This window comes from Chenopodium quinoa, unplaced genomic scaffold (genome assembly GCF_001683475.1).
Source record: "Chenopodium quinoa cultivar QQ74 unplaced genomic scaffold, ASM168347v1, whole genome shotgun sequence".
Lineage (NCBI taxonomy): Eukaryota > Viridiplantae > Streptophyta > Magnoliopsida > Caryophyllales > Amaranthaceae > Chenopodium > Chenopodium quinoa.
Genome location: NW_018742770.1, coordinates 2,688,164 through 2,699,392, shown reverse-complemented (window position 1 = coordinate 2,699,392; position 11,229 = coordinate 2,688,164).

Genomic DNA, 11,229 nt, shown 5'->3' with positions numbered 1-11,229 from the left:
AGAATAATATGGATAGGTTTAAATGCAATTAATGCAATGCATAATATCAGAATACTATATTAAATATTTTCCAATTAATGCAAGCGTGTTTGAGTAACAATCGAATTAAATTTAACTTATGGCCTTACTCACATAAAACATCAATGCCATTTTACTCCCTATGATCATAGTTGTGGAGATTAATAACACATATATAAGAGTATGAGTATGTATGTCTTTTTCCCTTTTTGATTAATTAAAATATTTTATGCATTAGATTAAAACATCACCGCCATTTTACTCCCCTTTTTCCCTTTTTTTCCTAGGTCACTCACAATATATGTTAATTCCCGTGGAAATTGAGAAACGAGGGATTATTTAATAATAATTTGAAATGTTGCCTTGATTAAAAAAAAAAAAAATTTACATGCTGTTGAAACTGTGCAAAAAGTAGTTATAAAATTTTTTAATTAAAAATCCATAGAAAAATTACGGAGTATATTTTAACATGAAAGGATTATGCAGTAGAATTGAGCAATTTGTTGTCATATAAAATTTTGTCTTCAATCACTATAAAACCGTAATTAAATTCAATCTTTGTACGTACGAGTACCTAAATATTATTTTTTAAAAGTACGAGAATAAGTTCCATTTAAACACAACTCTATAAACCGATAGTAAATTAAGATACGCGTTACCATTAATCGATAACTATATTGATTTACTCTAGTTTAGTTTTCTAAAACCGTTACTTTTTTTTACTCTAAATGTTTATCCACCTCTTTTATATTATTTAATTTTAATTTTGTTGTATTTTAAAACTCCTTTTATTTTTCTTAGATGGTATTTTTTTATATATATGAAAAAACCTCTAATCATTTTTATTGTTATTATTATTGGCCGATAAATCGTCAAAGGGGATTATTAATATATAGTTTATTATTATATACATTAAATTCAAATTATAGAACTTAATCCTCATAGTGGTTAAATGTTTGTATATTTCACTTATACAGTTAAAATCACTTAGTTAAATGTTTCATCAGTTGTAGAAACGTTGCCATAAATAAAATAACTTCAAAATATAGCTTTTTTGTTCAAATTCAGAAATTTTGCCATAAATAAAAGTACTTCATAATCTATCTTCAAAAATTTTCCCAATTAATGTTTCACCAAAAACAAAAATTTTGCCATAAATGAGTATTAATCTGAAAGGACGTTTGGAATAAAAGCCATGCAAATTAATTTGACTTTAAAGCATTTGTAGGCAATAGGGTACTCATGACATAGCTACATAATTTGAAGAAAACCTTCCTTGACTTGAATAATTATTGCATTATTTAATATAGGTAAGGTGTGTTAAGATGCATAAATTGATTGTCCAAATACAAATCTGCCACGTCCATGAATTCTTGCTGACCAACTAAGACTATTAAAGGAGTCTTTCTTGCATGTTGACATTTATAGTTAAAAAAATATAAATTAAATGGGAAAATAGTTGCATGTACATAGCTGACCTAGTTAGAGAATTCTCAAGTGTAGCTATCATTATTCATCTGCATTTTACCAAAGCTTCACTACCACTACTAATACACTGTGCGACCTATAAACTGAAGTTTTAAAGCATTTGTCGGACTATATTCTAGTAGTTGAACATTATATTCCTTGAAGCAAATAGTGTTAAGTGGTTGTTTTATTTCCCAAAAATATTAGGGTTTCTTAGTGTGAAGAAGTCTAGGGTTTTATAGTTTGGAATCAAAGTTAAAAAAACAACAAAATGTTATTTACAAGATAATTTGAAGTTAAAAATACTATATTTATTTTATCTGTTTATTGAAACAAAATATAGGATAAATTTGTGTTAAAAGTATATTTAATATTTGTTAACAAGTAGTAATTTATCAACATGTGTATTTTGGAGGACTTTTGATTTAATTTAATTGTACTTTGGGATTTAATCTGTAATCGATAAATTACAGAAATCTTGATATATATAAATCGTTACCAATGTTTATCCAAATTTGTTGTTCATGTGATACCCTTAGTTATTTGATGTATATATCAATTAATTTCGCAAGTGATTACTGAAAGCCATTATTTTATTTGAAATGCATGTGTCTTTATCGAGAATATTAAGGGACTGTTCTCTTCCGTTGAAATTCAGTTCAGTTCAGTTCAGTTTAGTTCAGCTCTTAATTTACGTCTAATGATATTGCTAATGATATAAAGCCAAAGTTTATTCTTTTAAGCTCTTATTACAACGACAACAACAACAACAACAACAACAACAACAACAACAACAACAACAACAACAACAATAATAATAATAATAATAATAATATTCAATAAGTAATAAATAATAATAATCATAATAATAATAACAATAACAATAACAATAACAATAATAATAATAATAATAATTAATAATAATAATAATAATAATAATAATAATAATATTATTATTATTATTATTATTATTAATATGTACATTTGTATATACACATATGTATAGTAATAAATAATCAATAAATAATCAAAGATCACTAATCCGTAATTAAAAATCACTAATTAATAATTTCAGTTCAGTTCAGTTCAGCTGAGTTCAGTCAATCGGAACAGGCCCTAAGTGTATTCATTAGTTTTTTGCGAATGTGTAAATATTATATATTAACAATCACAATTTCTAGTAATTAGTAATAATTATTGTGATTTGTTTGTGAAACCATTAAACCCATTGAAGATGGCCTGGTATGTGATTTGAGGTGTCCAATCCGAATTGAACACAAAAATAATATCCATTTCGGAGTTTTACCGATCCTATTTGATCCTAGGAAATCAAGAACCAAAACTTTGTACCCAATAAGAAGTTTAATAGTTAAAAATTATTCTTATTTAAAAATCACCGATACAAATATATGAACCGAATTGAATTTTAAACTAGACATTTCATCTATCCCATAGACTTACATCTAAAAATTGTGAACTTTTTTTTTACACTATAAATATTATTTTATTTTTATTTTATAATCAATTAAGGAGGTCTATTAGTCACATATGTTTAATTATTTTTGGTTTTTAATTTATTTTGGAGCATTAATTTCTACATTTTCTGAAATTTCTAAATCAGTCGCAATTTGTTAGTTATCGAACTTGCTAAATGAAATATAATGAAATGCCAACAAGATTCCTTAATGTACGTAGCAAGACTTAACACGTTGTTAATTAATGTACATACCTCTAGTTAATTAAGTTACAATGAATTGTTAATAACTGTTTATATCTTATGAAATTTAGCTCCTAACTCATTTATCAAAATCCGCTGCATTTTGTTAGTTGACGAACTAGCTTAAGTAAATGACATAGAATCACATGCCAACAAGATTCCTTAATGTACGTATTAACACTCAACACGTTGTAAATTATTGTACATACCTCTTCTAAATCGAATTAGTTTTATAGCCGAATATAATTTTTAGTTTAGATTAAATGATAATAACTGTTAATAACTGAAGAAATTAGCTCCTAACTCAAATTCCTGATCTAAAATCAATATTATTGCTTCGATCGTGAAATATTCATTGACTTCCTTAACATAACTTCATTTTAAGTTACAATTTTAATATTGTGGGTCCAGAACATATATGTTTATAGTACTCTTTATGAATTAGTTACTACTAGGCTATTATATATAGGTTACACTAGGCCATTGAAAAATCATCAACTTGTAAACAAACATTTTCAGCATTATTAGAGTTTTTTAGCTATGTCCAAAAATTCCCCTATCATCATGTCTTCTTCATCTTCCTTACCATCAATTTCAAGCCCTAGCAAGAAAACTTGTGGTCGTTCTTTAGCTTCACGACGCATCCAGCGCCGTAGGACTTACCCCACTCGTCTGCCAAATAAGAGATCCAACCGAACCTCCTCTTTGATAGCAAAAAGTCTAGCTCGAATCAGAAGGTAAAAATCTAGGGCAATAACCAACAACTTAGCTCTTCAGGAAAACAACGTTCCTAAAGTAGCCATCTTAGGTCAACTTAACAATGCTCCTGTTGTGGCCAACCCTGTTCCACTAATCAATTTAGCCCATAACTTGGCTCCTCCCAACTTGATACCTTTACCTCGTGGGGGTTTTTCCATAGTGGCTGTAATTCCAGCTGAAAACATGCCTAAAAACCGTAAATTTCCAGCTCTAGATCAACCCCCTTATCTACCCTTAGAAAATAACGGTCCTTTGATGCCTTTGTATGCTTTCACAGTGAAAAGCATGGTACCTGGTGACCTAGGGGTGATTTATTATGTTAGAGGCAACGAGACATTTCAGCGTGTCTATTATGATTACGCTAAGAAATGTGATCGGTTTCCTCATGACTTAATGATCATGAAAAAGGTTCTTTCATAGACATAATGGACACCCCAATTGGCCTTAATTTGATCAACTCTGATACACTCGAGGTCATTAGCACGGTAATTTTTTTTTAAATCATGATAAATAATGTACACGATGATTTTTTAATTAATGTTTATTTACATACATATAATAATTATTATTTATAATCATTAAAAGTGTTGTACTAATGATTTATAAATTTTGTTGTAGAAGGCTGATTGGAACCTCAACACTAGGGTTAAACATTTCTATGTGAGGGACCACACTACTAACGCTACACATTTGAAGTTTAGTGGTGAATTAGGTGGGAAATTGAGTGATTTGTATGACATGTGGGCTGAGTATTTTGTTCTGGATCCTAGCAGAATGATTGTTAGCCACGAAAACAATATCCTTACCACCTATCACACAGTGGCAGATGCAAAGATCAGGAATGAACAGGATGTGCTTGTTTTCCCTAACATATAAATTGTTAGAGTAATGCATGGAATGGTAGTATTTCCAAAATTTTCAAGAAGTCAGTTGTAATGCAGTATCGGCTATGTTGTCCCTTAAATTTCTCTAGTGTACTTAGTCTGTGTTTATGTAGGGTTCACTGTTGAACCATTGCTTGGCATTATGTTTTAGTTCCTTTGGTAATTATGTTGATGAAGTTGTCTTATAAGTTTAAGTAGTTGCTAGTATGCTATCTCCTATTGTGTCTTAACTGTCACAGTTGTAAGCTATGTGAATGTGTGAGGTTCCATAGTGTATGAAATATCTATGTAAGAATTAAGCTTTTTATTAATGTTTATGTTTTTAATTAGTGGTGTAATTAATATAAATTGCTGACTCAAATTAAACCAAATAATTAAAAGTAGTAATAATTGGATCATTTAATTATTGGAATACATTGCTAATTATAATATTGACTAATAGTTGAGTGATATATCAAAATTGGCATAATCACATTTCATAGTGAAAACAATATAAATGAAGTAATTGAACTGTTAGGTAATAAAGATATGGTTTGGTTATGTAAAAAAAAAAATATGGTTTGGTGTATGTAATTTTATAATTTTTTAAAAGGGTTATAAAGATTTAACTAGAGTACTTATCCAAAATATTGATGATAGGAACGACTAAATTTTTCGACAAAATAGAATAATCTATAATCAAGTCGAGTAGTTCTTAGTTGTTGAAAAGATTTCAATACATTAAAAATTTATTTGAATTTTATTATCAATATATTAGTAATATGTTTCATACAATTGTTTGTCACTAATATATTCGGTTGAGGAGATTAGAATTAAGTTACATGCACATAGACTAAATTTAGATAAGAGCTTTAAAGGTACTTGTTGCAAATTTAATAAATTCTAAAGAGGCTTTTTTTTATTTATTTTTTTATTTTTATTTTTTGGAAAAAGGAATAGTTTAGCATTAAGTTGTTTTAATTAAAAACCAAACAATAATTTTGATTGCATGTCTACACAGATCCTATAAATATAGAGCATTAACCTAAAATTTATTACTCATACACTTTTCAATTCCAAATATTATACATACCACTTAATTTTTCTATTTTGTATTGAATATTTCTTCTTTTATCAAGAATTCTAAAGGTAAATCAATTATTGTTAAAACAACTGTTTTAACAATTATTGTTAAAACAACTGTTTTCAAACCATGTCATAAGGTTATACTCCAAGTGAATTGTGTTACCTTATTGTATTTTAATTGTGATTTTAATTTAACAATTAATCTATTTAATAATTTTTAAAACTAGTTACCCTTATTATAAATTGAAAACCGTCTAACTTTAAACGGATTATATAATTATCCAAATATGCTCATACTTTTTGGATAGTAGCTGTAATTTTGTTTGAGGGAAAAGGATATTAATTGTAATTAATGGCCAATTCATTGCACTTATATAAAAAATATTTAATAAAAAAAAAACAGGCTTTAAAAAAATACACAAATTTTTTTATGTGGCTAGCCACACCGTGTGGCCAACCACAATTTTATTAATTTATTTTTTTTAAATATCAAACTCTTCTGTCTCTTCTTTTCTTATCTTCTTCTCCAAGCCAAACCATACATCATCAACAGTTATATCTCTACTCTACCCATTTTCTCTCTCCTCTTTTCTTAGCTTCTTCTTCAAGCCAAACCACACATCACAAACAACCATATCTCTACTCCACCCATTTTCTCTCTCCTCTTTGCTAAATTGGTGTAATTAAAGTCCGAAATTGTAGAAATTGGGTGTCAAATTGCTGTGAAAAATTGTGATTAATTATCCTTAAGATCATCAACAACATTTGAAGTAGTGAAATCGATGAGAACCAAAGAAATGTGAGCTCGTTTTCTTCGTGGAATCTTAGATCGAACATTCTACGTCAAAAATTGTAGGGTGTTACTAGTTTGGACAGGGGTACTTGTAGGATGTTACTGGTTTGGTCAGGGGTTACATGTAGGGTGTTATTGGTTTGGTAAGGGTGTTACTGGTTTGGTCAGGGGTTACTTGTAGGGTGTTACTGGTTTTGGTCAAGGATTACTTGTAGGGTGTTACTAGTTTTGCTCAAGGGTTATTTGTAGGGTATTACTGGTTTGCGGTATGGGGCTTACAAGCAACCCTTGAATAAGCAACAAGTAACCATTGAATAAGTAATTCATACAAGTAACCTTGAAGTAACTCATATAAGTAACCCCTGAATAAGTAACTCATACAAGTAATCCTTGAATAAGTAACTCATACAAGTAACCCTTGAATTAACCCATACAAGTAACCCCTGAAAAAAAAATACAAGTAACCCCTTTAAAAAAATACAAGTAAATCTTGAAAAAAAATACAACTAACCCCTGAAAAAAAATACAAGTAACTCTTGAAAAAAAATACAAATAACCCGTGAATAAGTAATCCATACAAGTAACCCCTGAAAAAAATACAAGTAACCCCGGAATAAGTAATTCATACAAGTAACCCCTGAAAAAAAAATACAAGTAACCCCTGAAAAAAAAATACAAGTTACCCCTGAAAAAAAAATACAAGCAACCCTTGAATAAGTAATCCATACAAGTAATCCCTGAAAAAAAAAATACAAGTAACCCAAGAATAAGTAATAAATACAAGTAACCTGTGAAAAAAAATACAAGTAACCCCTGAATAAGTAATCCATACAAGTAACCCCTGGAAAAAAAATACAAGTAACCCCTGAAAAAAAAAAATACAAGTAATAACCCCTAAAAAAATACAAGTAACACTGACAAAACCAGTAACCCCGTTATGCGAGTGAATAGTAACCCCGTTATATGCACATAATCCGTTATTTTTACTGATTTGGCAGCACCAAAAAAGCTCTAAAAAAATAAAATCTATCATATTCTTTCTGTGTCTTGGGACCGTAATTGTAATTACTCGTTCTAATATTTACCCCAAATATAACTCCAACATCTTTAATGTACTGACACATAACTCTCTTCTTCTCCACTATTTATAGAGTATATAGCAATATAGCAGAGTAAATAAACCCTATCTTATATATTTTTCTACTTCCATTGTCAACCCCTTAAAAATTATAAAAACGTTTTTTGAAAACCATGGTACCAACAACAAGCCGCAGGCAATGTTGTAGGGGTCGTCTGTTGTTGCCAAACCGCGATCAATACGACCCCTTCAACCCCCTTGGTTATATAATCCCATCATCCGAAGAAGACTTAGATAATTTGCTAATGATGGAAATTATCAATCATCAAAACTATGTCGACCTGGTTGATGCTACCGAAATTCAATCACCAACCCTCGAGCCTTTACCACACAACTTCCACAGGCGTGGAAAAAAGGTAGGGAAAAGAGTTGATAGCTTTTCCTTTCCGATCTTGTCTCCAGATATTTTCACCAATCCAGGTTTGATTGAGAGTAACCCCACACCGACTCATTCGAGATGTGGTTCGAACGGTTTCTTTGATGGTATGGGTACATTGGGTGAGCTATTGAGTTTAGAAATTGTTGATGAGGGAATTAACACCTGCAACCCATCGAATGCATGTCCAGAGTTGGTATTAGAAGCAGATCTGGATGTTCTCAACATTCTTGATGTTGATGCAAAGCCAAAAAGGGTGAGGTTTTGGTGGAAACTTGGATTTGTTTTCAAGTGTTTTGTGATGCCATAGATGGAGGTAATCTGTTTAATACTTCCAAACCTAATATTAGTGTATTATTATTATTATTATTATTATTATTATATATTTGGTGCATATTTATTTTATATGATTTTCTTTATAAATTTATCTTTTTACTGCGATAGTTAACTGTGAAGGTTGTTATTTTACTGAGTCATCAAAATTCATTTAATAATTTGTTTTATGCTTCTTATACTGTAGATGAAAGTGATGATCACTAACCGCAACCATAAGCTATGAAGATGGGATAATTTCTGAAGGGACGACCTTTATTCGGATATATTATGTGGGTAGATTACAATAGTATTAGTATTTAAAAATATAAGTGTTATGTTTAAAAATTAGTTCTTGTTTATGTTAATTTATGTTTAGATTTTAAGTTTGTCTACTGTTAGTTGTTCTAGTAGTTATACTACTTTATTATGTGTGTAAACTTTAATTATATAAAATCAGTTATTTGTGTTTTGTCTTTTAAAATAGTGCGATTACTCAATGTAGTCAAAAATAATTATTAGTTGTCGCATGATTTGTGGTTATTATATAATAACTAAATTTATGAGTATTTTTTATACAAGTAAATTAGTAAAGTTAAATATTTGTTAAAAAAATGTAAAAACAATAAAAAAAAAAGGAAGTAAAATTTAAAATTTAGAAATGAATTAACTACTTGTTAATATTTTTGAAACATAACAGTTGGGAATTTTGGTAATATTATTATTAAAATAATTTGACAAACGGGGTAATATTTTGTTAATATTATTATTAAAATAATTTGAGAAACAGGTCAATATTTTTTAAATATTATTATTAGGATATTATGTGTTTAACTTGGGAATATTTGGCCTTTGCCCTCCAAGTTCCATTCTCTATATATTACTGTACAAAACTATTCTATTCTATTCTATTTATCTGTAATGTATCAATTATACTTGTATAACACCAGAATTTCGAAATACATTATGACATTTGTGGTCATTCAAGTTTGCACAATATTTAAGTCGTATACACTGATTATATATTGTAGTTTATATAAAAATGATGTGTACTTGTACATGTGAGTAAGGATTTATAAATACCTGAAGCAAGAAATATGTACCAATTTTGTTATTCGTTAAATACTTAAATTAGTGCAACAGATAGAAGCAATTAACTAATAATTGAATAGATAAAAAAGAATATTGGGAATATTAATTGTATCCAATAAACAAGTCCAACAAGAAACAACAACTTCAAGCATGTCATAGTTTTCAAACAGTAATTGGTCAACCAAATTTATGGTTGTTATGTGTAATTATATTGTTAAATTTAATTGATAATTAATCAAACTAGTGATATTACTATAATCTGATCTCAATATTAAAATTAATTGATATGGATGAAGAATATTAGTTCAAAAATTAATAATGAAGTTGGATTAATTTAAAAATAACTTGTTAGATTATAATTGTAGTTCCACTTAAACAACAATAAAAGTCAATATATATACAATTAAGTCAATCCAATTCCAATTTCAAGAATTCAACACTTACAAGTTAATAAATAAAAATAGAAAAGTCATGTGAAAAAAAAAGACAAATCACTATCATTTTTGCATATAATACATTTGGCCCTATAAAAACAATGCTAAGTGTTGATAAGATTAACCATACCACCGCTAATCACCACCCGTAGATCAACTTTCCCATACCCTTTATATTCCAAGAACTAGGAATTCACTTATCTAAAAACCGGTTCCATAATATGAGCTATACAAACCAAAAAAACTTCCTAAACTTCCCATTTTCACAATGAATACCCCCCATGCAAACCACAATTACGGGGGCTGCCTAATTTCTCCAAGAGGTTTGACCAGACACGCACCAATAGTTTGGTTAAAAGACCAACCCTCACGCCCATCTGACCGCGTCTACCCAATGGTGGTGGTGGGAAATTTTATCGACGATAGAAGTTTCTCTCAAAGGAGAGTACAAGATTGGATTTTTCGTAGATGGAGAACTAATGGGAAAATAGTTGTGGAGAAAGTTGGTTCAAAATTCATGCTTCACTGCGCTGATATCAGAGATAGAGATTATCTTGTTGATCAAGAATCAGCTTCTCTGGAAGGTGCATTGTTCGTGATGACTCCCTGGTTTCCACAAGCATCTGTGCAGTCTTTCGACTTTAAGTATGCTTGTTTATGGGTACGTGTAGAAGGATTACCTATAGTTGCAGCGTATCCGAAGTTCGTGACTCCCATTCTGAATGAAATTGGTAAAGTTATTTATTTTGATGAGGAATCATTAGGGTCGGGGACAATGGAATTCCTAAGGGTAAAAATGCGTATACCACTAGGATTGTCGCTATTTCCTGGTTTTTATTTTGAGGCGATCCCAGGTGAGTTTGTGTGGGTTTACCTACGTTATGAACATGTTTTTGTATTTTGTACTGTATGTGGTAGAATTGGGCATGAAAAGGATGAATGTAGAGTTAATGTTAATGACATGCAAAACCTTCTTGGTAAAAGGATGGGATTAATAGCTAAAGGCCAAAATAATGTGAAGATAGAAGATTCTCATGTTCAAATGTTCACAAATAAGCTAATTGGTCTTAAAAGGTCTAACATTTATAAAAATTCTTGTATTAATCTAGTCTAATACAAGAGATGGAGACCAGAGAGAGTTATAATGCGTAAAAAACAATTGCCTATGAGTAGT